We start from the raw sequence: 17,627 nt of genomic DNA on the forward strand, positions 1-17,627 counted from the left end.
TGCATGTCCACAAACAACTTGCACATAGATGTTAACTGTTATTTTACTTACAGGAGCCCCAAATTGGAAAGAATACAAATGTACATCAACAGGTAAATAGACAAAGTGGATAGATTCGTTCATTAGAATACTACTCAGTTTTTAAAAAAATGAAGAGGGGTCAAACTGATGACATGCACAACAATGATGTATCTCAAAAGTATACTGCGGAGAAAGGAAAACCCTCTTACACTGCTGGTGGGAATGCAAGCTGGTGCAGCCACTCTAGAAAAACAGCATGGAGGTTCCTCCACAAGTTAAAAAGAGAGCTTCCCACGACCCAACAATTACACTAGGGATTTACCAAAATGATACAAAGTGATCCAAAAGCGCCACCTGCACCCCAATGTTTACAGCAGCAATGTCCACAATAGCCAAACTATGGAAAGAGCCCAGATGTCCATCGACAAATGAATGGATAAAGAAGATGTGGTACACACACACACACACACACACACACACATACACACACACACTGGACTATTACTCAGCTATCAAAAAACTGAAAACTTACCATCTGCAACGACATGGATGGAACTAGAAGATATTATGCTAATCGAAATAAGTCAGAAAAAGCCAATTACCATATGATTTCACTCACATGTGGAATTTAGGAAAGAAAACAGAGAATCATGGGGGAAAGGAGGGAAAAATAGAATGAGACAAAATCAGAGAGGGAGATAAACCTTAAGAGACTCTTAACAGTAGGAAGTAAACTGAGGGTTGCTTAAGGGGAGAGGGTGGGGCGATGGGGTAACTGGGTGATGGGCATTAGGAGGGCACGAGATGTGATGAGCACTGGGTGTTGTGTGCAACTGATGAATCACTGAACTCTACCTCTGAAACTAAAAATACACTATATGTTAGTTAATTGAATTTAAATAAAATAAAAATATTTTAAAAATGAGTCCACTTTGGGGGAGGAGGCTGGTCAAACTAGGTGAAGGTGATTAGAGGTACAAACTTTCAGTTATAAAATAAGTCACAGAGATGAAAAGTACAGCATGGGGAATATGATAATATTGTAGTAATATTGTTCGGTGACTAACCAGATTGCACAGTAATGTATGGGACTGTGGAATCACTATGTTGTACACCTGAAACTAATATAACATTGTGTGTCAACTATACTTCAATAATAGAAATTATTTTTAAAGTCCCCCAAAAAAAGTACACTGAGAAATAACCAGATGCAAGTGGCTACATACTGTTATGGTTCCCTTTATGACATGTAAGAAGAGAGAAAACTATTATGTAGTGATCGAAATTAGATCATTAGTTGACTGAAATGGGGATGGAGGATATGACTGCAAAGGGTTAAAGCGGACTTTTATGGGGAATGAAAACGTTCTCTTTATTGTCTGGAATGGTGATCACACAGGTACATTTGTTTATGAAAACACAGAGCCCCACACAAAAGAAATGCTTTATACTATGTAAATTATACTTCCATAAAGTTGATTTTTAAAATGAAGAAAAGGGGCGCCTAGCTGGCTCAGTTGGTAGAACATGCCACTCTTGATCTCGGGTCATGAGTTCAAGCCCCACATTGGGCATGCACTTGAAATTAAAAAAAAAAAAAAAAAAAAGACGATGAAGAAGAAAAAATACCGTGATGAAACAAAAAGTTAATGTAAACAAAACAAGCTAGCAAGACAATATTTACAATGCTGGTGAAATTATGATGAGTAAAACACTTTCAAGAATGAGTGCTAGTGAATGTGTTAAAGTGTAAACTGGTATAATGTGGAAAACAGTTTGGTAAGATGTTTCTAAGCTTTAAATACACTGCCATGTAAGACCTCTTGAAAAATAATGAAATCTGAAAATACTTATGCATTAAGTAGAAAAAGCAGGAAATAAAATCACATACTGAAGATAATACCAAATATAGCAAGGTAAACAGAATGCTAAGATGATAGCATTGAATACATGTAGAATTAAAAAAAAAGCAGCTAAGAAATGTGCGGAAGTATTAACTAGTGAAATTACAGGTGGTCTCTATTTTCTCCTCTACATTTTCTACAATTTACTCAAATAATACATATTACAAAAAGCAACCAGTGTCAATCTTTAAAACTACTGATCTGGTATCTTTTTCATAATCAAAAGAAGAGATGAGAAAGACAAAATAAAAAAAGACTCTAGATAAGTCCTTATCCTGTTCTAATTAAATTTGCTTCTCGTCTAGTACTAACTTTCTAAATCTGATTCTCAGTCCTGGAAGCATATTAAAATCACCTGGAGAGGCCAAATATGGACTACATGGGAGAGAAAATAGTTAAAAGGATTCAACAGCTGACTTCCACTCCAACAAAAATGAAATACACAATGGAATATTATACAGCCATAAAAAGAATGAAGTACTACAACATGCATGAACCTTTAAAACATTATACAATGTGAAAGTCATCAGATACAAAAGGCCACATATTATATGATTCCATTTACAGGAAATGTCCAGATATAGGCAAATCCACAGAGAATTAAAGTGTATTAGTGGTTGCTGGGGAGTGGCAGGGGTCACAGGATGCAAAGTGACTAATGTGTATGGGATTTCTTTTTAGAGTGATGAAGTGTTCTGGAACAAGATAGTTATGATGTACAACACTGAATATAGTAAAAACCACTGAACTGTACACTTTAATATGGTGAATTCCATTACATGAATTTTATTACCAAAAAACACTGCAGAGTTGCCTGGCTGGCTCAGCCAGGTAAAGGTCTGGCCTTTAGCTCAGGTCATGATCCCAGGGTCCTGGGACTGAACCCTGCATTGAGCTCCCTGCTCAGTGAGGAGCCTGCTTCTCCCTCTCCCTCTGCTGCTCCCCCTACTTGTGCACATGCACACACTCTAATAAATAAAATCTTTAAAAAATATTGCAAAGAAAAAGAGGTGAAGTAACAGGAAATGAATTCACCCTTCTACCAAAAGCAACAACAAAAAAATCTGACAAGATTTGAAACAATGGTTTTCCAGACACTGGATAATAGGCAATGAAGGACAATGATACTTAAAAGAAGTAAAACACAACTGCCTCAGCTTACTATCCTGGAAAAGTTTCTACGCCATGGAGCATGAAAGTGAACTAAGACAGAGCCTAAAATAAAAGACTTCATGAGTTGAAGAGACGGAAACAAGAATCTAAGAAGATGAAGGCACCTAAGGTTCACAGAGTGCCAAGAAGGAAGGAAATGCAGAGAGCCCGGGAGATCTGCAGAGAGTTCTCTGCAGTATTCAGCACAGTACTCATCAGCACAGGTTTGTGAAAAAACTAAGTGGCACTGGAGAAAGAACTATCCCAAAAGATTAGAAGGAAAAGTGCCTGTCAGGGCCAAAAAGAGCACCTGTTCCCACCAAGGCTGGGGAAAAAAAAAAAAACATGCTACACACAGAGGAACAAAGGATGACACTGAATTTCTCATCAGAAACAATGCAAGTGGGAGCACCTGGGTGGCTCAACCTGTTAAGCATCTGCCTTCGGTTCATGTCATGATCCTGGGGACCTGGTATGGAGCCCCATGTCAGGCTCCTGTCTGCTTCTCCCTCCCCCCTGCCCCCACTTGTGTGCGCGCGCGCTCTCTCTCAAAATAAATAAATACATACATACATACATACATACAATCTTTAAGAAAAAGAAACAATGCAACTGAGAAGACTGGAGCACCACTGTTTAAATACTGGAAGAAAGAACTGTCAAGGGGTGCCTGGGTGGCTCAATTGTTAAGCATCTGCTTTCAGCTCAGGTCATGATCCCAGGATCCTGGGATCAACCCCTGCATCAAGCTCCCTGCTCAGCAGGAAGCCTGCTTCTCCCTCTCCCACTCCCCTGCTTGTGTTCCTTCTCTTGCTGTCTCTTTCTAGCAGATAAATAAAAAATCTTAAAAAAAGAAAAAAGAAAAAACTGTCAAGCTAGAATTCTATATCCAGCAAAAATATTTTCAAAAACAAAGGTGACATTAGAGATGTTATACAATAATGTCCATATAGTTGATGATACTGTAATTTACATTTATAAATTATTAAGAGGATAAATTTGTTATGTGCTTTGCTACACAAAAAAATTGGGAAATAACATTTTTAGACATGCAAAAGCTGAAGTAATCATCACCAGCAGACCCACTATAAGAAATGTTAACAGAAATCCTTTGGGAAGAAGGAAAAGGATACCAGATGGAAGTCTGAATATAAAACAAACTGATGGAAAGGAGTAATAATAATTATGAAATAAATACCTACATTTTTCTCTTATTATTTAAAAGTATTTGAAAAATAATTGGCTATTAAAATAAAAATAATAAGAAAGCATTATAGGGTTTATTTTAGGTGTAAATGTATGGAAACAATAGCATAAGGTCCGGGCAGGAAGAAATGGAAATACACTATCATAAAGTTCTTACACTATATATAAGTGGTATCATTTAAAGACAGACTGTGATAAACTAAAGATATACAGATAGTCCGAGTTATGACGATCCAACTTACGATTTCTTCACTTTATAACGGTTTGAAAATGATACACGCTTTGAAAATGATACACGCTTAGTAGAAACCATAATTCAAAATTTGAATCTTGATCTTTTCCTGGGCTAGCAATATGTGGTAAAATGCCCTCTTGTGATGCTGAGCAGTAGCAGTGAGCTGCAGCTCCCAGTCCACCACACAATCATGAGGGTAAACAACCTATACATTTACAACTGTTCGTACCCAAACAACCGTTCTGTTGTTCATTTTCAGTACAGTATTCAATAAATTACATGAAATATTCAAAACTTTACTATAAAAGACTTTCTGCTAGGTGACTTTGCCCAACCCTAGGCTAATATAAGAGTTCTAAGTAGGTTAGGCTAAGCCATGATGTTCAGTAGGTTAGGTGCATTAAATACACTTGACTTACAACATATTCAACTAGCAATGAGTTTAGTGGGACATAGCCTCATGTCAAGTCAAGAAAGATCTGTATATTATAAACCCCAAATCAGAATTTCTCAACCTTGGCTCTATTGACATTCTGGACAAGGTAAGCCTTTCTGTGGGAGGTCTTGTGCACTGGAAGATGTTTAGCAGCATGCCTGACTTCTACGCATGAGATGATGGTAACACCCCTACCACCCCTCAGTATGAAAATCAAAAATGTTTCCAGACATTATCAAGTGTCCTCTGGGAAATAAGTCAGACTCTCTGACAACCATGTCCCATATCAATCACTTAAAGTAAAACAAAAATTTTAAAAAAGTTATAGCAAATAAGCCAAAAACAGAGATAAAATGGAATCACAAAAATAATCCAAAAGAAGGCAGAGTAAGCGAGAAAGAAAACAAACAACAGAAGAAAAAGAAAATAGTGCTTGCTTCAGCAGCACATATACTAAAACTGGAATAATACAGAGATTAGCACGGCCCCTGCACAAGGATGACATGCAAATCCGTGAAGTGTTCAATATTTTTTAGGGGTACCTGGCTTCCTCATTCGGGAGAGCATGCAACTCCTGATCTAGGGGTTGTAAGTTCAAGCTGCACATTGGGCACAGAATCTACTAGAAAAGACAGGAAGGAAAGAAGGGAGGAAGGGGAAATGGTAAGATGACAGAGTGAAACCTAACCATATCAAAAATCATTATCAAATCTCAGTGAACTAGGAATAGAGGGGAACTTCCTCAATTAAACAAAGACTATCTACAAAAATTCTACAGCTAACAGTATAGTTACTGGTGGGAAACTCGAAGCTTTCCCACTAAGATAAGTTACAAAGCATAATGTCCCCTCATCACTTTGTTTCAACATCATACTGGAAGTTCTAGCTAGTGAAATAAGACAAGAAAAGGAAATAAAAGGTATACAGATAGGGAAANAGAAGACATAAAACTGCCTTTGCAGATATTATGATCATCTATACAGAAAATCTGAAGGAAATGACAAAGTAGTCCTCAAACTAATAAGTGATTATAACAAGGCTGCAGGATTCAAGATTATATACAAAAGTAAATCACTTTCCTACATACCAGCAACGAACAAGTAGAATTTGAAACTAAAAACACAGTATCGTTTACCTTAACACTTCTCAAAATGAAATACTTAGGTGTAAAATCTAACATGTCTATACAGTATCTATGAGGGAAAATTACAAAATTCTGAGGAACGAAATCAGAGAAGAGCTACATAAATAGATATTTCATGTTCACGGATAAGACAACTCAATAAGAAGTCTTTAACAAGGGGCACGTGAGTGGCAGTCAGTTAAGCATCTAACTCTTGGTTTTGGCTCAGGTCGTGACCTCAGGATAGTGAGATTGAGCCTGCCTTGGGCTCTGTACTCAGCACAGAGTCTGATTAGGTCTCTCTCTACCTCTGCCCCTCCCACTCACCCTGTCCATGCTCTCTCTCAAAATAAATAAATCTTTTTTTTTTTTAAAGTCTTCAACAAATGGTGCTGGAAAAACTGGACATCCACATGCAAAATAATAAATCCAGACACAGATCTTACATCCTTCACAAAAATTAATACAAAAGGGATCACAGACCTAAACATAAAATGCCAAAATTCCTATAAGGCAACACAGAAAAAAATCCAGATGACCTTGGGTATGGCAGTGACTTTTAAAATACAACACCAAAGGTACCGGCCATGAAAGAAATTGGTAAATTAGACTTCAAAATTAAAAACTTCTGTTCTGTGAAAAAAAACCACTCAATGTGAAAAAAAAATGAAAGGCCACAAACTGAGAAAAAAAACTGATAAAGGACTGTTATCCAAAAAAAATGGAAAGAACTTTTAAAACTCAACAATAAGAAAAGCAGCAACCTGATTTAAAAATTAGGCCAATTCTTTTTTTTTTTTTAAGATTTTATTTATTTATTTGACACAGAGAGAGACAGCCAGCGAAAGAGGGAACACAGACAGGCAGTGAGAGTGGGAGAGGAAGAAGCAGGCTCCCAGCAGAGGAGCCTGATGTGGGGCTCGATCCCAGGACTCTGGGATCACGCCCTGAGCCGAAGGCAGACGCTTAATGACTGAGCCACCCAGGCACCCCCGAAATTGGGCCAAATCTTAACAGATATTTCACCAAAAAAGATATACACATAGCACATAAACATATGAAAAGATGCTCCACATCATATATTATGAGGGAAAAGCAAATTAAAATGAAATACCAATGCACATCTATTAGAACAGCCAAAATTCAGAACACTGACAACATTAAATGCTGGCGAGGATGTAGAGCAACAGGGTTGGGATTAGGAATTCTCATTCACTACTGGTGGTAATACAAAATGGTACAGTCACTTTAGAAGACAGTTTGGCAGTTTCTCACCAAATCAAACATTCTCTTACCATATACCAACACCTGTGCCCTTGAATCTTATGCAAAGGAGCTGAAAATTTGTGACCACATAGAAATCTGCCCATGGATATTTACAGCAGTTTTATTCATAATTATCAAAACTTGAAAGAATCAAGATGTCCTTTAGTCGGTGAATGGATAAACAGTGGCACATCCAGACAACAGAACATATAATTGAATGCTAAAAAGAAATGAGCTATCAAACCATGAAAAGACATGGAGGAACCTTAAATGCATACTGCTAAGTGAAAGAAGCCAATCTGAAAAGGCTACGTACTGTATGATTCCAACTAAATGATGTTTTGGAAAATACAAAACAATGGAGATAGTAAAAAAAAAAAAAAAATCAGTGGCTATGGAGGGTTGGGGGTTAGTGATAAACAAGGTGGAGCACAGAGGATTTTTAGGGCATTGAAAAACACGTCATCCATTTGTTCAAATCCATAGAATGCTAATGCAAACTATGGACTCTGGGTGATTATGATTTGTCAACGTAGGTTCACTAACTGTAACAATCTGGTGGGAAATGCTGATGACGGGGGAGGCTATGCATGTGCAAGGACAGGGAATATATGGGAAATCTCTGTATGTTCCCCTCAATTTTGCTGTGAACCCAAACTTGTTCTAAAAGTGTAAAATCTTAATTAGAAAATCATGTTAAATATAAACAATGTCGTGAACACCACTATTAAGGCAAAGATTGTGAGACTAGATAAAAACAAGACCCTATTAAAAGTTGCCTTTGGGGGCGCCTGGGTGGCACAGCGGTTAAGCGTCTGCCTTCGGCTCAGGGCGTGATCCCGGCGTTATGGGATCGAGCCCCACATCAGGCTCCTCCGCTATGAGCCTGCTTCTTCCTCTCCCACTCCCCCTGCTTGTGTTCCCTCTCTCGCTAGCTGTCTCTATCTCTGTCAAAAAAATAAATAAAATCTTTAAAAAAAAAAAAAAAGTTGCCTTTGAAAAGCAGCTTGAATATGAAGAAACAAACGCACTTTGAATACGAAGATTTAAATAGAAGTAAAAAAGAGAAAAGAAAAAAGATATACCATGCTAACACTAGTCAGAGAGACTTTGGCCATATTAGCATGCAACATAGATCTCAGAACAAAGAGTATCACCAGGGATTAAGAAGTTTATTTCATTGAGGCACCTGGCTGGTTTCGCTGAAAGAGCATGCAGCTCTTGATCTCAGTCAGGGTCATGAGTCTGGGTGTAGAGATTACTAAAAATAATAAACTTAAAAAAAAGTTCAGGGGCGCCTGGGTGGCTCAGTCATTAAGCGTCTGCCTTCAGCTCAGGGCGTGATTCTGGTGTTCTGAGATCGAGCCCCACATCAGGCTCCTCCGCTGGGAGCCTGCTTCTTCCTCTCCCACTCCCCCTGCTTGTGTTCCCTCTCTCACGGGCTGTCTCTATCTCTGTCAGATGAATAAATAAAATCTTTAAAAAAAAAAAAGTTCATTATGCTTAAAGAGATCAATCGAACAAAAGGACATAACAACCCTACTCACGTATGCACCCAATAACAAAACTTCAAGATACATGAAACAAAAACCAGTATGACGTCAAGGGTAAATAGACAAACCCACAATTACAGAGGTTTTTATACCATATTCTCAATAATAGATAAAACAACTAGACAGAAAATCAGCAAAGATACTGCAGACTGTAACACTACCAGCTATCTTAACCTGACTTTTAGAGAATGCTCCACCCAACAAAGGCAGCATACACCTTCTTTTCATGTTCACAGGAATCATTTCCCAAGACAGAACATATTCTGAAAAGCATATTACAAATTTCAAAAAAGTTTACAAGAATTCAAACCATATGTTCTCAAACCACAATGGAATGAAGTTAGAAATTTATAATAGGAAAAAAAAAGAAGAAGAAGAAATTCATAACAGAAAGAGCTCTGTGAAACCACTAAATTCTTGGAAACTAACACATTTCTAAATAACCCCAGGGTCAAAGAAGAAATCAAAAGACAAACTACAAAGTATCTTAAAGTGAATGAAAATTTAAACAAAAAGTTGCAAAATACTGCTAAAACAGCACTTATGAAGAAGTGTATTGCACTCAATACCTATATTAAAATAAAGGTCTCAAATCAATGACCTTAAATTAGCTTTCCACCCTAAGAAACTAGAAAAAGAGCAAATTAAACCCAAGTAAGCAGAAGAAAGGAAATGATCAAGATCAAAGTGGAAATCAATGAAACCGAAACAAAATCAACAGAAAAAAAAAATCAATGAAACCAAATGTTAGTTCTTTAACAAAATCAAAAGAATTGATAAGCTTCTAGTCAGACTGATGAGGAAAAAAGTGGGAAGACACAAATAACCAATGTCAGGAACAAGAGAGGAGACATCACCTTAGAGAGTATTATGAACTTCGCATCAATAAACTCGTCATTTAAGTGAAATGGACAAATTCCTTGAAAGAAACTTTTACCACAGCTCACTCAGGAAGAAATAGATAACCTGAACGACCCTCTAATACAGAAACTGAACTACAGTCAAAAATCCTTCATATAAAGAAAACTCCAGGGACAGATGGCTTCATTGGCAAATTCTATAAAATATTTGAGGAGGAAATAACACAAACTCTACACAAATTTTTCCATAATACTGAAGTAGAAGGGATACTTCCCAACTCATTCTATGAAGCCAGTATTACTCTGATACCAAAACCAGAAAAAGACATTACAAGAGAAGAAAACTACAGACAAATATCCCCTGTAAACATAGATGCAATATTCCCAAATAAAAATTTGGCAAAAAGAATCCAACAACACGTTGAAAGAATAAAACATAATCACATGGGGTTTATCCCAGGAAGGCAATATTTGTTTCAAAATCAATATAATTCACCGTATTAATTTTTTTAAATGCCATGATCATTTCTATACATAGAAAAAGCATTTACAAAATTCAACATCCTTTCTAAAATTCTCAGAAAACTAAAAATATATAAGGGAATTTCTTCAATCTGATAAAGAGGATCTACCAAAAACAAAAATCACATCATACTTAAGTGAAATAGTAAGTGCTTCTCTCTTAAAATTAGGAAGACGGGGATATCTGCTCTCAACATGCTACCCATCCATTCCTCCAATATTCTAAATACTGCTTTTGTAAGTAAAGTTATATGTATTTCATTAATTTTGCCTCCCAAAGACATACGTCAGCTTTAGCTTAAAAAAAAAAAAAATTCAATAAAGTCACATTACTAAGGTTCTGCTTTTTTGTATGAAACTGAATTTAAAGACATTTATCAACTAAAAAGATAAGTGCCCATTTGCAATAAATTTCTTTTAGAATTTAATAACATGGTAAAGATTTTTCTCTTCTGAAAAACAGCTGTGTTAAATGTTCAATGAATAAGAATTGAATCACCCACAGCTTCTCCATCTTAACTGCCTGTAGGGATATGAGGAAGAAAAGGTGGTGAGAGGCCCTTCATGGTTGGAGTAACTGATATCTAAGGCAGAAATGTAAACGTGAAAGCAATCTTATTATATAGAAACATTTACCATACCTATTATAATTCTCAAATACCTGACTTACAAATCAACTGTTGGAAAACAACTCAATTAGAAGTTATATAACATTAATTAGTTTCACTTCATAAAGTAACAAATGTTTAATCTTTTGTTATCTAATTGCTGGTTTTCTGAAACCTTGTTTTAAACTGAGGATTTCCTAATGCTGATTAAGACCATGACCTTCAACATCAACACTAATTTAGGAAGGTGACAGTAACATCAGTGGCTGGCTTGCTCTTAAATATCCAAGCAACAACAGAAATGAGTTAGTAGAGAAAATTCAAAACAGTAAACAAAGCAGATCACTGACACATGGGTTTAAAAAACATTATTTGATACTCAGTTCATTTATCTACTGATTAACAAAGGCATTTCTGACATTATTTTGCATTTCTTAAATACTAAGAGAGATAATTCTTATGGAAAATTTCAAGACACCTATACGTGAGAACCAAGAATTAGATCACTGGTTATGCAAAGTAAAAATAAGAACATTAAAAAAAAAAAAAAAAACAGCTAGCAAATGGATTCACTCATCCAAGAAATTACACAAAAAGAAAATGAGTATCTCTCACCCACAAAAAAACTGTGCCAGGCTATACAGCTCTCTATACTTGAAAAATGCTTGGGAAGCAGTTCCTCTGGAAACTACCAAATTTGAAATGGGCAATAGACGAACACTTTACTGCCATAAGTAAAAATCAGTATAATGGAAGCAATCTTTGGAGTGGGGGTGGGGGAACAGAATACTCTGCATTTATCAATATCATCTATCAGACTTTTAAAATCATTCAGCATCTCCCAGACTCATTTCAGAATTTCACAGAAATTATCAAAACCTTCAGGTGTTGCAGAAAAGGGGGGCGGGGGGAGTTGAGGACTACTGCTCTAAACCAGGGCTTCTCAAATTCTAATGTGCATTTGAAACACCTAGCAATCTTTTTAAAATGCACGTTTTTGATTCAAGAGGTGTAGGATAGGACTTGAAATTCAGCAATTTTAATGAACTCCCAGATAATGCCATATCCACAGACTGAACTCTGAACAGCAAGGTTTTCAACTATGCATCTCACAAAAGGTATCTTTATGGTATAATCACTGTGGAAAATAGTTTAACAGCTTTTTAGAAAAGTTAAACAGTTTTAATATACCCACCATACAATCAAGCCATTTCATTCCCAGGTATATACCCAAAACATATGAAAACAGATGTACAGAAATGTTCATAGCAGCTTTATTTGTAACAGCCAAAAACCAATCAACAGATGAGTGGATACACTGGTATATCCATAAAATTTTGGACTACTCTCAGCAATAAAAAGACATAAGTAATTGATACATGGTATATGTATGAATTTCAAACAATTATGCTGAGTGAAAGAAACCAAAGAATATATGCTTTTTGACCCCATTTATATAAAAAGTCTAGAAAATGTAAACCACCAATCTACAGTGACAGCAGATGAGCGTTTGCCTGCAGAAGGACAGACGGCATATAAAGAAGCATGAGGAAACAACTTTTGGAGGTGATAGATATGTTCATTAATGTTTTTTAAGGTGTACACAAATATCAACAAATTGTACATGTTAAGTATGTGCAGTTTATTCATCAATATACCTCAATAAATCTATTTTATTTTTTGAAGATTTATCTAAGAGAGCGAGACCACGTGCGCGCACACACACACACAGGCACAGAGGGAGAAGGAGAAGCAGACCCGCCATCAAGCAGAGCGCCTGACGCAGGCCTTGATCCCAAGATCATGATCTGAGCAAGGCAGACACTCAACTGACTGAGCCACCCAGGAGCCCCAATAAACCTATTTCAGAAAGATAACTTTCAAATATAAACTTCTGGCTAAACAAAATAATGTCACTATAGATAAGTATATAAATTCTAACTTTTGAAACTCCAAGTAATACTATGATAACAAGAAATATTCAGTCTTTGTCCCCATTCCTGGCACAGAGCTCCTAAAACTCTTGGAATTTCCTAAGTGATAAGTGTGTCTTGATATTCCTAACAAATCCCTTTCAAACACATCTGAGTTTATGTTATGAGGTCACTTTTGGAAAGCACCTAAGAATGGAGGCTGGTTGCCAGAAGAACCAATCATGTGATTTAGAAGGCTGGAACTTTCAGTCCCACTCCCTAATTCCCGAGAGGTGAAGGGCTACAGATTGCAGATCAATCACCGATGGCTAATGATTTAATCAATCACACCTATGTAATGAAGCCTCCATAAAAAAATCCCGAAATGACTGGTTTCAGAGAGTTTACAGGCTGATGGATATATGGAGGTGCTGGGAGAGGGGCATGCTTTGAGAGGGTATGGACACTCCATGCCTATTTCCCTTACCCTGCCCTATGCATTTCCTTCTACCTGACTGTTCCTGAGTTTTATCCTTTTATAATAAACTTATAATAAACCAGTAACCATCAAGTAAAATGTGTCTCTGAGTTCTGTGAACCAGTTTAGCAAATTAATTGAACCCAAGGAGGTGGTAATTGGATACTCCAATCTATAACCAGTTGGTCAGATGCACAGGTGACAGTCTGGACTTGTGACTGGCATCTGGAGGTGGGGGAGGGGAGCAGTCTTACAGAACTGAGCCCTGAACTTGTGCAATCTGATGCTATCTCCAGATAGTGTCAGAATTGAGTTGAATTGTAGGACATTCCCCTGGTGTCAGACAATTGCTTGGTGTGGGGAAAAAAAACCCAAACACTGAAATAAATGTCAGAATTGGATATATGCAACTGTGTGCCTATACTAAAAATAAGAGCTTCCCCCTTGGGGTGGGGTGGGCAGTGGCAGTGGCAGGTGACTTGGAGGGCCCTTCAGGATCCTTCTTAACTCCAAGTAACCACTGAAAACATGTCCTATAGAGTAGGTAAGAAAGCCAGTGGTAATCCAGTAATAGAATACAACTTGAGAAATCTTACTCTGTTCAGTAAAACCTGGAATTCTGCTAACTATAACTATAAACTGTGGTATTGAAATATAAAATTACAATTAGACACCTTTTGAGGGATCAGTTTCACTCCCACCAATGTCTGCTCTCTCAACTACCATTCTCTCCCCAGGAGTGTGTTGCCATCCACCAAATAGGTGAATCATCTCACCCTACCTCAAAGACAGTCAACTGAATCAGGCTAGATACCTTATCTTAATTAGGCCAATCATATTCCATCTCCAGGAAAGTCAGAAACGAGGGTGAATCACCATTCTTAGCCAGAGATGGTTGCTTAAATAGATATAAATTTAGAAGTTATGGAGTGGCCACCTTGGGCCAACGAGACGCCAAAACTTGTTAAGTCCTTTTACAGAAGAATGTTAATACGGCTAAAAACATTTTTAAAAATAGTATTTCATTACTAAATGGGGTGCATTCCACAAATACTGGGATGGTTCAATATTACAATTCATCAATAATGAACAGATCTGAAGGGAAAAGTTCCGTAAATTTCAAGAAGGCATTTGAAAATAATCAGGACTCATTCATGATAGCAACACTGGAGATTTTACATTTATTAATCACAAATATATTTATTATATTCTATTATAAATGCCTACTGCATTTTCTTTAATTTTCATTTATTTATTTTGAGAGAGAGAGAGAGAGATGGAGGGGAAAAGCACCTGAGTGGGGGGAGGGAGGCAGAGGGAGAGAGAGAGCCTTAAGCAGGCCCCAAGCCAGCACAGGGCCTGACACAGGTCAGAGATCATGACCTGAGCTGAAATCAAGAGAAAGATGCTCAAATGACTGAGCCGCCCAGGTGCCCCCCCTTTTTGTTTTCTACATCTATAAATCAGTCTAGGATAATCTACATCTTATTTAATGGAGAAACACTACAGACAGTCACAATGAAGTAAGAAACAAAACAAAGATGCCCATTATCTTCACTACTATTCAACATGGAATGGAAGTAATCTCCAATGGAAATTTTATTTTTTATTTTATTTTATTTTTTTAAAGATTTTATTTATTTATTTGACAGAGAGAAAGACAGCCAGCGAGGGAGGGAACACAGGAAGGGGGAGCGGGAGAGGAAGAAGCAGGCTCCCAGCAGAGGAGCCTCATGTGGGGCTTGATCCCATCACTCCCTGAGCCTAAGGCAGACGCTTAAGGACTGAGCCACCAGGTGTCCCTCCAATGGAAATTTTAAATAAGGGAAGGCAATTAGAAGCATACTACTTGGAAATGCAGAAGTAAACTACCTCTGTAAGCAAGTGATATGATACCTGTATCTGTATAATAACCCAAGAGAATCAATGCAAAACAACTACAGTCAGGTAACTTAAAGTCCCAGGATATAAGTTAACATATAAAAGTTGTTTTTTAAAACAAACAATAACAAGTTATAAAGCATAATGGAAAAAGGTGACATTTACAATAGTAATCAAGTAGGTAAAATTCCCAGAAATAAGCTTAACCAAAAACAAGCTTAACCAAAAGCAAAGCAAATGGAAAAAAAATAAATATAAGTAGACTTCAACAAATGAAGAGACAAACCATGTTCTTGAATAAGAAGTCAACATCACAAAGATGTCAATTCTCTATAAGATAATTTATAAATGTATGGTAAATGCCAATAAAAACTCCAATATTTTCTTCCTCGAGTTAGAAAAAATTATAAAGTTCATACGGAAAAATAAACAAACAATAATAGTAAGGAAAACTCTGAAAAAAGAGAGCAATAAGAATGGAAGAAGTAACTAGCCTCACCACAATCTTTTAAAATTTATAAATATATAATGACAAAATAATGAAATGATTAAAAAAATAAATCTTCAAAAAAATTTAAAAATAAAACAGCAGATCTTCTGCACAATGAAACACAATAGAAAATTAAAAAATAAATCCAAATGCCCAAGAAATTTCAAAGATGATGAAAGTGGTATATCAAACCAGGAAGAAAAAAAATTTTTTTTAAAATGGTGTTTGGACAACTGGACCTCCATTTAGATGAAAAAAAAAAAAAAGGATCTACAGAGCCATGTGAACTAGAACAAATTATACAAGTTCTAGAAGAAAACAAGGTAATAACCTGAGAGAGGAGGCAAAACACCTTAATTTCAATTAAAAAACCGAAGCATTTTTTATTAAGAACTGAAAACTTTGGCTACATAACAACCAATATTCATCAAAAGGGAACTGATTAAATTACTGTAAATATATACAGTGGAACACAACCTAGTTACAGTATCAATAAATTAAAATCAATGTCTATCCCACGGACATTTTAAACAATTGTATTTATGCTTTAAATTCCCTTGTTTTGAGGAATCACTATTCCTTCCTTCCGAACTCCGTTTACACCAATGATTAAAATCCAAACTGCCATTCTTACACCATCCACCCCTCAGGCTACAGTGACTTGGGGTAATCCACTAATTGCCAAGAAGACTCAGGATGGGTCAGTCTTTCCACAGGTTTTTTAATCTGAAAGGAACAGGTTAAAAATAAAAAGCAAATGTTTCTTTCTCTCACATACACATACAGATATATATATATATATATATATATATATACACACACATATATACATATATACACATATATACATATACACACACCTATAAATATACAATTACAGAGGGCGGGAAAAGCATGGAAGAAAGTACATCCACCCAAAGGTCAACCATGGATATCTCAGAATGGCAGGACTGCAAGGAATCTGTATTTTCTTCTTTATACTTTTTTGGTATATTTTGAATGTTTTACAAATAAGCATATATAATACCGTTATAATGAAGAGGTGGGTATTTTCAAAAACCTAAAACAAGGATGTTTTGGGGTTTTGCTTTTCCAATCTACAGATACTAGCTACGTCAAGATATGCTCCAAATGGCTGAGCACATTTCCAGTGATCATTCTGTACTGCTTTACCACTCTACAGAATGAGTACCTTCCTGTGCTTCCTAACAGCAAATAACAAGTCAGGCAAATCTTAATTATGCCACTGCTTCTAAACACAAATCGACTGTAATACAGGCAAACAATATGTGAATATTAATTTTGTGCTTAAAATAAAGAATTTTCCTTATATTCGATACATTTACATTCCTCAGTGACATGCTTCCATGTAAAAATTCTACATTTCACAACAATATAAACTCAGTCTAAAGCTTTTTAAATGCCTTAGAATTCTCAGAAAACTTAGAACTTTGTTATTCAAATGCAATGAGGATTAATAATGAGAAAAGTAATCTGTATTATCTACTAAAATGTAATTCTTAATTTCCTCTAGGTCATTTACTTCATTAATAATCTGATGATGAGGGGAGTAATTGGGAGACATACATAAATAACTGTGGTTAAAAAAAAATCAATATTCACAGACCCCATTAAGTCTATCTAGGTACCACAGACTTCAATTAAGAATCCCTGATATAAAATTAAGACTTAATTGAAATCCCCTAATCCACAAGGCATCCAAATTGTCTTGTCACAAATCTGCTGAAAATACATAACTAGAAATTACATTTCCACTTGCATTAGCTTTATAACTAGCCTAGTCTCTAGTCTGCTGCCTCTGCTGCTGCTGCAGCCGCCACCGCCACCAACCACGGCCACCCAGGCAATGCCCTCCACAATCTATCAGTGATACTTTACAAATACAAACCTGATGATGTACCCTCCAAACCCACAGCTCCCTATTATCAGTAAACCCTGTATTCTCCAAATGAAAGAAA

General features: G+C 36.4%; 1 protein-coding gene and 1 non-coding gene across 4 annotated transcripts in view; one reads left to right on the forward strand and one right to left on the reverse strand.

The window, feature by feature from the left end:
- EPC2 (enhancer of polycomb homolog 2) overlaps positions 1-17,627 on the reverse strand; it is a 117,290-nt gene that overhangs the window by 83,365 nt on the left and 16,298 nt on the right. The window lies entirely within an intron of this gene.
- LOC121099997 lies at positions 5,384-5,487 on the forward strand. The gene has a single exon (XR_005831725.1). It is a non-coding gene; the product is annotated as a U6 spliceosomal RNA (small nuclear RNA).

The sequence above is a fragment of the Ursus maritimus genome, unplaced genomic scaffold (genome assembly GCF_017311325.1).
Source record: "Ursus maritimus isolate PB19 unplaced genomic scaffold, ASM1731132v1 scaffold_1, whole genome shotgun sequence".
NCBI lineage: Eukaryota > Metazoa > Chordata > Mammalia > Carnivora > Ursidae > Ursus > Ursus maritimus.